Source organism: Cyphomyrmex costatus, unplaced genomic scaffold (assembly GCF_001594065.2).
Source record: "Cyphomyrmex costatus isolate MS0001 unplaced genomic scaffold, Ccosl1.0 scaffold224, whole genome shotgun sequence".
Taxonomy (NCBI): Eukaryota; Metazoa; Arthropoda; class Insecta; order Hymenoptera; family Formicidae; genus Cyphomyrmex; species Cyphomyrmex costatus.
The window spans coordinates 22,060-37,448 of NW_017276302.1; positions in this window are offsets into that span (position 1 = coordinate 22,060).

The following is a 15,389-nucleotide window of genomic DNA, read 5'->3' on the forward strand; positions in this document are numbered from 1 at the left end:
TACAATCTTCAACCAGTGGTCAAAGTCAGCCAATGAGTTCTCAGGAGAGCTCGGGAGCACCCAGCTCTCAGAGTTCAGGAAGCCTCTTTGAGGTAATATCAAGACTACCTGTAGAAAAAAACCTTCCGTCGAATTGCCGCTCAACAGGGCTTTTTCATCTCACAACGTGTGTTGTATATGTAGAGATAAAAAGAGCCTGACTCAAGTACCACTGAATGCGAGATTGCAATGTTTCAATGAATTGAAAATTTTTATTCCAAGTGGCAATCGGGTTTGTTCCGAGCATTTAATTAAAAAACGATTTTATAAAGATGACTTGAAACTAATACAAGTATATAGTAACACAAGTCTTTTAACTGCAGATGAAATATGTTTATTTTTAAACAAAATATCAGATTCAGCTTCGCAAACATTTATGTCTAAAATAAAATCATCAGAACTTAGCGAAAAACAATTAATGTCTTTTATAAGTCTATCAGATGATCAGTTATAAGAGTTAAGAAAATTATTAGTTTCCATGAGATCATCACATTCTAGGGATGTTACACAAGCTCTGGTGATATTTTTATTTAAATTACGAACTGGATCATCAAATAATTTTATTTCATCTGTTTTCGGAATAGAAAACGAAATAAAAGTTTCCGATTTTTGCGAATCAGTAATTAATTCATTCGAAAAAGATGTTTTGCCGAAATACTTTGGAGTAAAGAGTATCGTAAGAGAGGATTTGATTCGGGATCATACTTCCATTTATGCGAAAAAACTTTTCCAATTAACGGACGTGCTTGTTTTGATTTTCGATGGGACTTATTTACGTCATCAAAAGAGCAAAAATAACGATTACCAACGGAAGTCATATTCAGGTCAGAAGAAATATCCTTTAGTTAAGCCATTCACCATATGCACCACAGATGGGTTCGTTGTAGATGTTCCTGGTCCATTCTTAGCCACCCAGAACGATGCAAGCATAATGAAGAAAGTGATGGAAGATCCAAATGGTATAAGAACCATCATGAGAAAAGGTGATGTTTGTGTTGTAGATAGAGGTTTTAGAGATGTGATACCATATTTGGAAAATCTTGGTTATAAGATTCTCATGCCCGCTTTAAAAGGAAAAAGGCCCAACTTAACAACAAAAGAATCTAATGAATCTCGTTACGTTACGAAGTTGAGGTGGGTAGTAGAGGCCGTTCATGGTATTCTTGGAAAAAAGTATAAGCTTCTCCATCAACAGTTGGATAATAAACTTTTACCAAAAGCTGGTGCATATTGTAGAATAGTATGTTTTCTTAATAACCATTTCGGAAAGCGTTTAACCCTTTAACGCCCAAATGTGCAGAATTTGCACACGGAATTCAGCGTGATGGTACTTGCAAAATAAAAATGTAAAAAAATCGAGATGACCATATCCTACTATTTTCGGAGTCGCTCTTTCGAATGGCATATGCGAAATTTTCAAAAAACGTCATTTTACACTACTTTTTTTAAAAAATATCCGAAAAACACCGATTTTTTAGGTAAATTTTTTTGTTCAATCGTAATTTTCACCATGATAACGCTTTCCAGGCATCTTGTAACCTATCAGAAGCGTGTTCCCGATAGTTTCACTTAATAAATATGCATTTACATATTTTGATTTTTATCGATTTCGATTTTTAAATGGCACCTGAGCGCCAAAAATTGTTTGAAATCGCGAAATTTCCTTCATTTTTCGATTTTATCAGTCTATACATAGTTTAATCGTATAAAATAAGTTATTAAATGTTAAGAGTCACATATTTTGACTTTTGGAAATACAGACATTATTTTCAAAAATCAAAATGCCTGCTCTCTATGCATAGGTAAGAATTTGTTACATTTCATTTTTTATTAGACACGAATTGTGAGGCGTATAACCTTCCAATTGGAATTTTATATAGTTTTCGACGTCAATGAATACGAATCCGTGGTCAATATTTCAAAATTCAAAATGGCGGATCCAATATGGCAGACGTGATATGCAAAAATTCAAATTTCTAAAAAATAAAAAATACTACGTTATTCTACGCAAAATTTTAAACGCTAACTACTTTCGGTGTTTTTCGGTTTTGTGCGTTGTTTTTCGAGCAAAAATTGCAATATGCGATTTTTTCTATAATTATTCAGATTTCTCATTATGGTTAGTCCCTTTGCCTCTGATTATTCAAAGTTGCCCGATTCTCACCGCGAGGAGGTGGACGATTTGGAGAAACATTTTTTTTTTGTAAATTCTTTTTAATTTTTTATTTTTGTAGTTTTGTTTTTATCTTTTTGATTTTTCATGTAAACGCGAGAAGTTTGCGTTTTCGATCGAAATGTATCGCTCGTATTGCTGACCCTTTTCCGCGCTCGTGATTGGTGGTCGAAGTCAGTGATCGCGTGCGCGACGAGTTCAGGCGAGTCATACGTGTCAAGGGGCGCGCGCGTAGCGCACGCTCTGTCTTGTGCTAGTCTAATAAAAAATGAAATGTAACAAATTCCTACCTATGCATAGAGAGCCGGCATTTTGATTTTTGAAAATAATGTCTGTATTTCCAAAAGTCAAAATATGTGACTCTTAACATTTAATAACTTATTTTATACGATTAAACTATGTATAGACTGATAAAATCGAAAAATGAAGGAAATTTCGCGATTTCGAACAATTTTTGGCGCTCAGGTGCCATTTAAAAATCGAAATCGGTAAAAATCAAAATATGTAAATGCATATTTTTTAAGTAAAACTATCGGGAACACGCTTCTGATAGGTTACAAGATGTCTGGAAAGCGTTATCATGGTGAAAACTACGATTGAACAAAAAAATTTACCTAAAAAATCGGTGTTTTTTGGATATTTTTAAAAAAAAGTAGTGTAAAATGACGTTTTTAGAAAATTTCGCATACGCCATTCAAAAGAGCGACCCCGAAAATAGTAGGGTATGGTCATCTCGATTTTTTTACATTTTTATTTTGCAAGTATCATCACGCTGAATTCCGTGTGCAAATTCTGCACATTTGGGCGTTAAAGGGTTAATTTAGTTAAAAAAAAAAAAAGTAACTTACCCAACCCTGCCAACAATATTTCTTTTATGATATTCTGATCAAAGGCATAGAAGACGGGCTGTTTCCATTTTTTAAACAAACCACGAACAAGAACAACCTGGCATCTTTTATAAGGTCCAACGGCTCTTTCCTTTTTTCTTTCAATTTGAATTAAAGATAAATGAATTTCATCAAAACAAAGAATCGTTGCTCTATCCATCTCTGTCAAGTTTTGACTTTTGCCTTTCATTATTAATAGAACGTCTTTTAAGATGCCTTCATCAATATCGAAATTGGCTACCCACCTTCGAAGAGTTGACATTGCGGGCAACGGAATCTGTTTCGTTTTTCTCAAATACTTGTAAGCTTTCGGACCCACATTTTTTAAAGATATTGCAGCCGAAATATCCTCTGAAGACCAGTTAATTTTCTTATCCGTCGGATTAATGTACATTTTAATTTGTCCAGACGTAAAAAAGGGACTCAATATTTCTACGATCTTCTGCTTTATCTGTTTCTTATGGAGATTATTCTTCTTAGCCAATTGATTTTTTAGAGCTTTAATATCTAAAACCAAAGCTGTATTTGTCTTTTTCAGATTCTCATAGAGTTCATCCTTCTCAGCTAATTGATGTTTTAAAGCTTCAATATCCGAAACCAAGGCTGCATTTATCTCTTTCAACTTCTGAATTTCATCGATTACTGACAATTAAATAAATATAAATATAAATATTACATTGTGGTATATCACACTGTAATGTCTCAGTAGTATTTATACATAATATTGCATTGTGAGTTGCAATATTATTGCAATATTACATGCTGTGTGGGAAATAGATAAGTAAATAAATAAATATATAAATATATATATAAATATATAAATGTACTTGGAACATTGTCTAATGGAACATTGTCTCTTGGAACATTGTCCTCTATATATTCCATTGGAATTGCGTCACGTTTCAGCCTGATTCATACATTTCCAGAATCTTTTACTAAATTCTATAATCATGATTTATCTTCAAATTGTGTAGGATGGAAATGTTGAGAGCAGACACGAGCTATAAATTCAATAAAAAATTTTTTAATAAATTCTTTAATATTTTCAATTATTTTTTACTTTCATAAATTCATTATATATATCAATTTTAGGATTAACATTTTCTTTACATAAAACTTTCCATTGTTCAATTAATGCTTCATCCTTTGGAAAACATAAATAACTTATTTCTTCATTTTTTGTGTTGTACGAGTTATTATGACAGCTCCTTATAGAACACGACGGCATAGCAAATAAAATAAAAATAACACTTTAACTTTTAACCTGCGACCTCCGTGAACCCGGCCCCTCATCTTCAAAATTTTGTAAAAATAAGTAGAGTTCTGGTTGCCTCCCGAAAAGTTCTAGAGTTCTATAACAAATTTAGGAAGAGTTCCGTTGATTTAAACAAAGAAAACATCATTTGAAGTAGCGGGGGGGCCAACTTCACAATTCTGCAACTTTGAAGGACTATAACTTCTATACCGTTCATTTTAGCATTTTGGCCTATAGAAGACAATCGATAGAACTCTTCGGGAGGCTACTAGAACTCTCAAGAAAGCACCGTATTTCCAAATCTTTTTTCAAAGTATTTTTTATAAAAAATAAAAAAATTTTTTTTTAATTCGGCGTTCTGACACGAGTTCTGGTAGCCCCCCCGAAGAGTTCTAACGATTATCCTTTATAACCGATGCTGTAAAATCAATATCTAAAAAGTTCTGCGAATTTGAAGTTTCAGATTTCGATTTTTTCCATTTCTATGAACTAGAACTCCCTTGTTTGCGGTTTTAGCTATGTGATTATTAAAGATAATCGTTAGAACTCTTCGGGGGGGCTACCAGAACTTATGTCAAAACGCCGAATTTAAAGAAATTTTTTTTTTTTTAAAATTGTTTTGTATGAAAAAATTTTGGTAATCCGATGTTTTGTTGAGAGTTCTAGTAGCCCCCCAAAGAGTTCTATCGATTGTCCTCTATAGACGAAGATGCTAAAATAAACGGTATAGAAGGTATAGTCCTTCAAAGTTGCAAAATTGTGAAGTTGGCCCCCCCCCCCGCTACTTAAAATGATGTTTTCTTTGTTTAAATCAACGGAACTCTTCCTAAATTTGTTATAGAACTCTAGAACTTTTTGGGGGGCAACCAGAACTCTATTTATTTTTACAAAATTTTGAAGATGAGGGGCCAGGTTCACGGATCGAGGTTAAGCTGCGACTGCCACTTTAACTTAACTTTTAATTTTGAATGCGATTGACACTTGTGTTTTTACATGTGAGCATGCGTGAAGATGGCGGATTTCAGTCTATGCGCAGAACGTGACGAAAATGCGTCCAAGAATTGAGCACACCTTTATACTTCCACCATGGCCATAACTATGCACAATGTTTCACCCATGGTGTAATTATTACACCATGGTTTCACCTTTTTTTTTACATCATACTTCACACTATATCTGTCAGTGTGTGTTAGGAAGCTCCTAATTTAATAAAAAAAAAATTTCGTTATTTATAAAATAATTAAATAACGTGCCTGAAGAAAAGAATTGAGAGGATACAAAACTAATAAGTAAGTTTAATATAATATATATTATGCACTCCTTATAATACAATAATAATAACAATATTTAGACTGGCAATAGGAATTAACGCGCAGTATAATAGTTGAGCAATAAAATCATTCCTTTTAAATAAAGTTTTAATATATACAAATTTATTAAACAATTGTATGTTTTTCAACTATAAGATATAACCATCTTCAGTAATAAAAAACAAACCTTTCGTTTAGATATAATTCTCAAGTCGTATTATCGATCAATGTCAAATCACTATGGATCAAGAGTAAGAACAATCATCGGCCAATCAAGTTAGTAAGCTATAAAAACTGTAGTATCTACTTAAATAATTTTAATTATAATTTTTTGACGAATTATTTTTATATTCAATAATGTATTTATATTAAATAATAACTTTTTATATTCAATAGTAGGTCTGTTTTCTGTGGCTGAACTAGTATACACTTTTAGAACTTAAAGTGAGATAGGTATATGTTTGATATTTGTAGAAAGCGAGAAAGAGAGTTCTAGTTCAGTCTAGTGCAGGAACAGAAAACAGACCAATTGTATGCGAAACAAAAGAATAAAAGATATGTATACTAAAAAGAAGGTCGTTATATAGATTTGTGGTTGAGGGATTTTTTGAACGCGTAGGGATAAAATTTCGGGATATTCCATTTTTAAATGTGGCAACACTGACTTCCACCATGTCCTTGAGTGTTGCACTGGTGCAGCCAAAAGAAAACGCTAAAAAAATGCTGGACGATGTATCCCGTTGCACCGGATGTTTTTTACATCTTATCAGAATGTGAAGATATCAATTCGATCCTATACAAACCAATTAATTCGACACAGCGAATAAAGGTACAATGCGACAAATCGCGTGAAAAGATGTTGGCATTTTCCCGCGAAGTTAACCTATACAATACAATAGGCACAATGCATCTGTCATTTTTATCATAACATATCACATAAATTGCTTCAAGTCAGTTAACTTCTATTAAAAACCAGTGAAAATAATTCTGATATAACATCTTACCAATTTCATAAATCAATTTCAAACGAGTTTCAAAATTATTACAATTGAAAGTAAAGATTATACAAGTTTTATGAATTGTAATAAATAATAATAACTTATGGATATTTTCCAACAGTATAACACAATGAATTGATATATTCTTGTTTGCCAATGTAATAATAATTTATTTTTAGATAGAATAAACATATTTGTAGTTATACTATGATACTTGGGCTGCGTTCTTTAGTCACTGTTATCGCTTTCGGCACTTATATATTTATTTTATAACTAATGATAAAGACAGAATGATGATTGTAACATAAAAGAAAATGTAACAGAAAGATGATTGTGACAGAATAATGATTGTAAGTCTTTTAAATACGAAAAACATAGTTTTGATATATGTATGATTGATACTTTTCAACAACAGACAGTACAACTGTGTTTATTTTATCTTTATCTAATATGGGTAAACAATAAGGATGTAATGATTCACTATGTTATATTACTAGGTCTGTTTTCTGTGTCTGAATTGGAACATATACTTCTGGACCTTAAAGTGAGATAAATATTTAGTATTTAGTGAAAGCAAAGAAATTCTAATAGGATTATTCCTATACCAGATTGTATTAGAATTTCTTTGCTTTCACTAAATATTAAATATTTATAACCAGACCTTCTGTGGATACAACCTACTTAATGCTACAAATGCTTCGTTGATCAGTTAGAAAGAAGAATTTTATGAATTGATCTATTAAAGGCATTTCCACCAACACAGTGGTAACAAAATGAATTATTTTATCCTTATTTAACATTGGCAAACAAGAATATATCAATTCATTGTGTTATACTGTTGGAAAATATCCATAAGTTATTATTATTTATTATAATTCATAAAACTTGTATAATCTTTACTTTCAATTGTAATAACAAATGTTCTCTGTCAACAGATGAAATGTCAAAATCTATTTTATTTTAATTTTAAGTTTTTGATTTTATAATGCTAGTTTAAAAATATGTAATAATATCTCTTAAATTTTATAAAATTACAGTACACATGTTTTAACGCTTCACCAAATTATATTATACTAGGCTCAAGCAGTGGCAGCGTTTACTTGTTTTCGAGAGAGCCATGTTTATTTCTTCAAATAATACCTCTCTCGGTAAATAATTTAATATAATACAATAAGTTTTAGTATTGATTATTAAATAGATGATGTCTTGTGATTATTGAATATATAATTGATTTATTAATGTTATTTTTATCTTCAGGAAGGTATGGTTTCGCATTTGGCGATATCACCTGATGAAAAGACTGTAGCCTTAGCAACAACTCGCGGTACTGTCTGTCTAGTATCTCTGAAATCTACTCCACAATTGATATCAATATCAACGGAGCATATGTATAAACAGATCACTTGTATCTGTTGGAATAATAACAGTACTGAATTATACATAGGAGATGCAATTGGCAGAGTTTCTGTCATGATGTTGTCCATATTTACGGTAAGTTTATAATATAACAAGTGGAATATATTAACAAGATCAATATTTATTTCAGTTAAATATAATAAACTAAAATTATATACAATATAAAATTATATATACAATATAATGCTACATATTCTTTAAATAAAGAGAGTTCTGTAACTGATGGTCCAACTGAAAAGGATGATTCTGACATGCAAAAATTAATCGAATACATACAATCAAATTTTTTACAAGATCAATATTTATTTCAATTAAAAATAATTAAATATAATAAACTAAAATTATATATAATATAAAATTATAAATATATAATACTACATATTCTTTCAATAAAGGGAGTATTCTGTAACTGGTGGTTCAACTAAAAAGATAATTTTAACATAAGAAAAAATAAATCGAAAACATACAATAACATTTTTCATACGAAATCTTGTTTTCAAACATTTTCAACAATTCATAAACAATAATAAATGATGTATTATTGTTTATAAATAATATAATTTATAAATTAATAAAATTCGTGTGTGAATATTTTAGTTTTATTGTGAATTCTAAACTACCTAATATATAATAATAAACGTAAACAGAGATAGTAATCCACAGCGACATCCATTAAGTTAAGATACGCTTACTTGGCTAATATTAATTAATTTTCTATTTTTTCAACTCATTGTTTTACATAAAGTCGTCCTCTGTTCGGTCGGCAATTTGTAATTTTGTATCTTTCGTTAGCAACCTGGTCCTTCGCGCTTTAATGCAGATTTTTATATTGTTTGAAACTGTATAAAGAAATGAAGAAATTCTTATGAAAACTTTCGAGTTTTTATCATCATAGAAGTCCGATTTTATTTATTGTTTATGATTATCTCCTTGAAATTTATAATTGAATGCACTGTCTTCAAAGTTAAACGTTACTAGTGAAGGAATATGATTGATTTATTCAATTACTATATACTAAAAAGTTTGCGGGTTATCATCATGTCTTTCTTCATTATTGATGCCAACGTTTCGTGAACCATGCTGTTCACTTCATCAGAGCGAAGGGTGCGCTGATACTGGGCTGCTACCCTGGGTGACTCCCTTTATGTAGACGCTGTTGGAAGGGGAGAGGGTATGTTGAGAGGTGGAGGAAGAAGTACTTCTTTGGCCTGTCGAGATGCAGTCTTCCATATCCTACTTACATTATAACTTAAGTTTCTGTTTAAATTATTTGGATGTTTCTGTATTTCTCTATGCTTCCTCGAGAAATTTTATGTTGTGGCAGTAGTTGCCGTTTTATCGAATATTATTCAAATAGTATTCGATGTCCCAATGCTGTGTTCTATCTCTCAGGCCGATTGTCAGTTCCATAAAATCCCCGACATATGACCTCTCACGATTCCTAGCTCGCGAATTAGAACCTCTTCTTTGAAGTGCTCCATGAAGATGTTTGTCACTACGGGAGAAATAGGGGAACCAATGGCCGCTCCAGACGTCCGTTCGTAGAATTGGTCATTATAGGAGAAATATGTGGTCGTCAGACAGTGCTCTATCAGGGTTGCCACAAGTCAGGAAAATGTCAGGGAATTTGGAAAATGCGTCAGGGAAGTCAGGAAGTCAGGGATTTAGCACACTTGTCAGGAAAATTGTAACACTTTTAGCTGTATTTCGTCGAGCTTTAGGCTTTACCATCATCTTCCTTGAGAACCATTTTTTTTTTTAAAGTTGATTTCTGAACATCAAAATCTCGATTTGTGTATAATTATTGGGAAGACCGAGGAACATTGCAAGGTATGGATGATTCTGGGTCAGGGAAAAGTCTCAAAATTCCATCAGTAAATCAGGGAAATGTCAGGGGATTTTATGATTGCACATTTGTGGCAACCCTGTCTATTAAAGGGATGATGTTATTTGGGACTTTATGTGAGGTTTTAATTATATCTACGGTGTCTTTCATCGAAACATTTGTGAAGAGCGACTCTACATCGAAACTTACCAATATATTTTCGGGAAGTAGACGAATTTTTTAGATTTTCCATATGAAGTTCGTCGGTAATATGTGACTTCGTCCTTTGTATCAGAGGTTGTAATTCGCGAGCTAGAAATCGTGAGAGGTCATATATCGGGGATTTTATGGATCTGACAATCGGTCTGAGAGGAACATCCGGTTTATGTATTTTTAGCAGAACGTACAATCTTGGTAGTAGAGAATTAGCAGGTTTTAATGTTGATTTGGTTTTGCTAGGTAGAAATCCTTCTACATCCCGAAGATATATTAGTAAGTTTCGATGTAGAGTTGCTCTGGAGCGGCCATGGGTTCCCCTATTTCTCCCGTAGTGGCAAACATCTTTATGAAGCACTTCGAAAAAGAAGCTCTCCGAAAGGCGACCAGCAAGCCAGAAATTTGGTTCCGGTATGCAGACGATACATTCGTAATTTGAAGACACGGTAAAGATGAACTTCATAAATTCTTAAACTTTCTCAACAACCAACATGCCAACATCCGATTCACTATGGAAATAGAAGAGAATGGTAAGCTTCCCCTTCCTGGATGTACTTGTCACAAAGAAGGCGGACAACACATTGGGCCATCAGGTATACAGGAAGCCAACACACACGAACAGATACATGCGGAGTTACACCACCCAGCCCAAAAACAGTCGGCGATACACTCACTCGTACACAGAGCTTTGAGAATCTCTGATAAAGAACATCTAAAAACGGAATTCAACCATTTGAAGGAAACCTTACAGCAGAACGGATATAATAAGGATGTAAATAGGACAATTAGCAAACATAGGAATGGGACAAAGAAAACAGACACAGAATAGCTACAGGAAGAGAAAATATGTCTCTCGTTCCTCCCGTATATAAAGGGAACAACAGACCGAATCGATAGGATCTTGAACAAACACAACATCCTGACTATTTTTAAGCCTCCAAGGAAGATCGAACAAATTTTGAGAAACCTCAAGGATTAGAGACATCCACTCAGTTCTGCAGAAGTATACAAAATACCTTGCTCCTGCGAGAAAGTGTACATCGGTGAAACCGGAAGAACGGTCAGCACACGGATGAAAAAACGGGATGTCAGGTTGAAACATATCACACAATCAGCCCTTGCAAAACACAGCATTGAGACAGGGCATCGAATACTATTCGATAAAATGACAACTATTGCCACATCATATTTCCCGAGGAAGCATAGAGAAATACAGAAACATCCAGAAATTTAAACAGAGACTCAGATTATAATGTAAGCAGGATATGGAAAACTGCATCTCGACAGGCCAAAGAAGTAATTTTTCCCCCACCTCTCAACATACCCTCTCCCCTTCCAACAGCGTCTACATAAAGGGAGTCACCCAGGGTAGCAGCTCAGTATCAGCGCACCCCTCGCTCTGATGAAGTGAACGGCATGGTTCACGAAACGTTGGCATCAATAATGAAGAAAGACACTGCGATAACCCGCAACCTTCTGGAATAATTGGAAAAAATACCCATGAAAGCTTCAAATGCGTGATTTAATTTATTATACACAGGGTAATGTCAGCCCGTAATGTCGGAGCGAATATCTCGCGACTGGTTGAAGTTACAAGAAAGTTTAATTAGAGAAAGGACCCCGCACGTTTCTTATGGAAAAATATCCCTGGTCAAATTGCTCAGTTTTAAGATATGTTGTACTTTTTGTGATTCTGAACAAATGTCTCTATTGTCACATTCATATAAAATCAACAGATAAATAGATGTAAATTAATGTTTTCTTTTATGTGTAATAGGTATACATAGCATGTATTCTTGAATGTAATTTTCGCGCGCATACACACATTCATGAATTACCTTGTTCTTTTACTCTCCTTGTTGTTTTTGTCTCATATGTGATTGGTTACTCACATGATATAAGTAGGCATCCTGATGTTCGCGCATGAGAGGCACGGGGACTCACGTTAAACAAGCATCCTGATGTGAGAAGCGAAGACTTACGTTAAACAAACAACGTTGTATATATATGTATATTACACATAAAAGAAATCATTAAGTTATCTTAAGGAGGTATGGCGCCACTCAAATTCTGTGACTTCAAAGCGCTGTCTGTATCTTTTTATCTGTTGATTTTATGTAAATGTGTCAATGACATTTATTCAGAATCACAAGAAGTACATCATATTTCAAAATGGAGCAATTTGACCGGCGACATTTTTCTATAAGAAACGTGCGGAGTCCTTTGTACTCCGAGTTAGCTACAAAGTGCACGTAAAAAATTTTTGGTAATTATACAGATTAGGAGACATCTCATCGATGACCTTGACCTTGACAACATATGCCATGATTCTGAGTAACTTTGCCTTAACAACTAGGCGGCGATCTTTTATAGTTTGAGATATTTAGACTTAAAAATCTACTTTTGTATAATATTATAATATGTCTTTCCGGTAAATATCTAGAAAATAGAAAACACCTACCATGATTTTGACCTTGACATTCTTCTTAGATTTTTGTTTATTTCTATCAACACTTCAGTTTTCGCCGACATTCAGAACGTGTTGAAAATCGATCAACAGACACCTTATTATCTATCATAAAGAAATGTATTAAACCAGACTCAATAATTATGTCAGACTGTTGGAAAGCATACGATTGTTTACAAAATGAAAGCTATAAACATGCTACAATCAATCATAAATATAATTTTGTAAATCCCGACACAGGTGCCCACACACAAAATATGGAACGTATTTGGCGTGAAGTACGTGATAATATTCCACGATATGGTCGACGAAAATATCACTATCTCACTCAGTTATTTCGCCGAATTTTCATTAAACGTAAATATTCATTTCTCGAATGTATCGCATTTTTTGAAATTATGGCTAAATATATCCACCGACACTGGAAAAATAAATAAGTGTTACATACTATAATACTATTACTATTTTATTCGATAAAATAATAGATATACGAGTTGAGAGAAGCAAAATATATACTTTACAACATGAAAATAAGATGAGTATAAAGTGTATGCATAGATGCAGTGCGTTTCGCCACCCCTGCGGGAGGGCGTAGGGGGGGGGGGGGGAATTCACGCGTACACTTTACAACATTCAATGCTTTACAAACAAATTCATTTATAAAGCAATGAATTTGTATATCTAATCTATAAACTAGATCTTTAAATCTAAATATCTCAGAAACTATAAGAGACCGCCGCCCAGTTGTTAAGGCAAAGTTACTCAGAATCATGACCTTGACAATATATATGTTAAGGTCAAGGTCATCGGCGAGATGTCCCCTAATCTGTATAATTACCAAATTTTTTTCTACTCGTGGCTTTTTCGAGTTATGTAGATCAACATAGTTTTTTTAAATGAATATCTATAATTTTTTGCATATTTGTAAAGTAGGAAGCAATTGTAGTCAAAATCATATCTAGTAAAAAATTGTTATTATGCATAATTTACGAGATAATCGACATCTTAAGTATCAAAGTAAATTGAATTCTAAGTAATTTTCAATGTGGTTTGAAATGTCAAAGAGAGGTTGAAGAAGAAAACAATGTTTTTGAAAAGACTGACTGAATAACAAATACTGCATTGAATTTCATACTCCAGGCTATACAAATACTTTATTTACGAAACAAGCAGTCGTATATTTTGACGAATTGAAGATCAGTTATCCTGTTCGATATAACTGACTTCAAAATATTAGTTTGAATCTTGTTTTTTAAATTGTGATATGGAAAATATCAATTTCTTAAGATTCCATACTTGAGATATCGATTATTTCGTAAACGATGCATAGTAACAATTTTTTACTAAATACGATTTTGATTGCAAATATTTTCTACTATCAAATACGCAAAAAAAAAGGTAAAAGTGCATAAAAAGAGAGGCCAACGCTATGACCTTGACCATAACATATGTTGTCAAGGTCATGATCCTGAGTGACCTCCAACAAGTTTTAGCCGTCGTTCGCCCTTCGTTAAAAAGTTATGAACAAAAAATGTTTAAAAAATAACGTATTATTTCTGCCATACAATACATGATAACAAGTACTATTTTACATCTCTCCCTGTTCAGAAACGTTAAACTTTCCACACGAAGTAACTTTTACCCCCCCCCCCTCCCCCTGTACAGGAGCACACGATTTCCATGATTGTACTATTATTGCTATGATTGTATTGTTGGGGCAGATCTCTACCGACGTAGGCCACCCCCTTGCACCCCCCCCCCCGTGTGCGTGCGTGCGTGCGTGCGTGCGCGCACGCGCGCAAAACATCAAATAACGTCTTATTTCTGCTCTATATATATATATATATTGTGACGTGACATTTTGTCAGTCACCCAGAAAAACAGCATAACGCGAGATCCTGGGTCCTTCAGGGTCAACGGGCGAGCGCATATGCGAATGTGCGACATTATTATTTAATTTTATTTCTTTTTGCGATTATTGTATTATTTAATTGATATTCTCTTTGTGCGATTGTTGTATTATTTTCTTTTTTTTCTTCTCTGTGTCGCTATTTAGTTAAGTTTTAGCTAACGTTAAGACGATCCTGAGCTCGGATTTCATTATTAAGTACGATCAAAGCCGGTGGCTATTTTGTTCCTCTGTGTTTGACCGCCTCACCTATCACGAGAAGAAAGAAGACGTCGCCAGCTGCGAGGGAAACATTGCTGTCGGAGGAATTCGACTGGAATCACGGAAAGCGCGTTACACGCAGGTCGTATTATTTCATATTTGTTACTGTAATGTCGCCATTCTTCTGTGAATTATCGCACGATTATTGCAGACGCCTCGGAGAGAGACGTCAGCTGGGAACGGATTAACAGGCAGGACCTCCGCCGAAGCGCCGTATCCCGTAAAGATTACTGGAAGATCCTCGAGCGACCAAAAGGCATTTTTCCGCCTTATTTGGAAAAGCGCGCCATAGCGCACAAGGATCCGCGACACGCAAGGACAAGCGGGATTCGTCGCAGGGTCACGCGGTCGCGGCGAGCCAATTAGAATAGGCAGAGACCGATAAGAGAGGGCCTGACAACCTGCGTGAATCCGCGAGAACTTCCGATCGGCACTTGTGCAGTGACTGGCCCTCACGAAGGACGCAGGATCTCGCCGAGCTCGGTTAAGATTATCGAGAACATTCTCTGGGGAAGAACATCGCTGTCGGCTATCGAGGAAGCCGTTGAAGGAAGTGGAGAGGAGAAATCTTGGTGAGGCGAGCGTTATTAATTGTATTGTAAAGCCACCGATCGCGTAATATTTTGTGAGCGT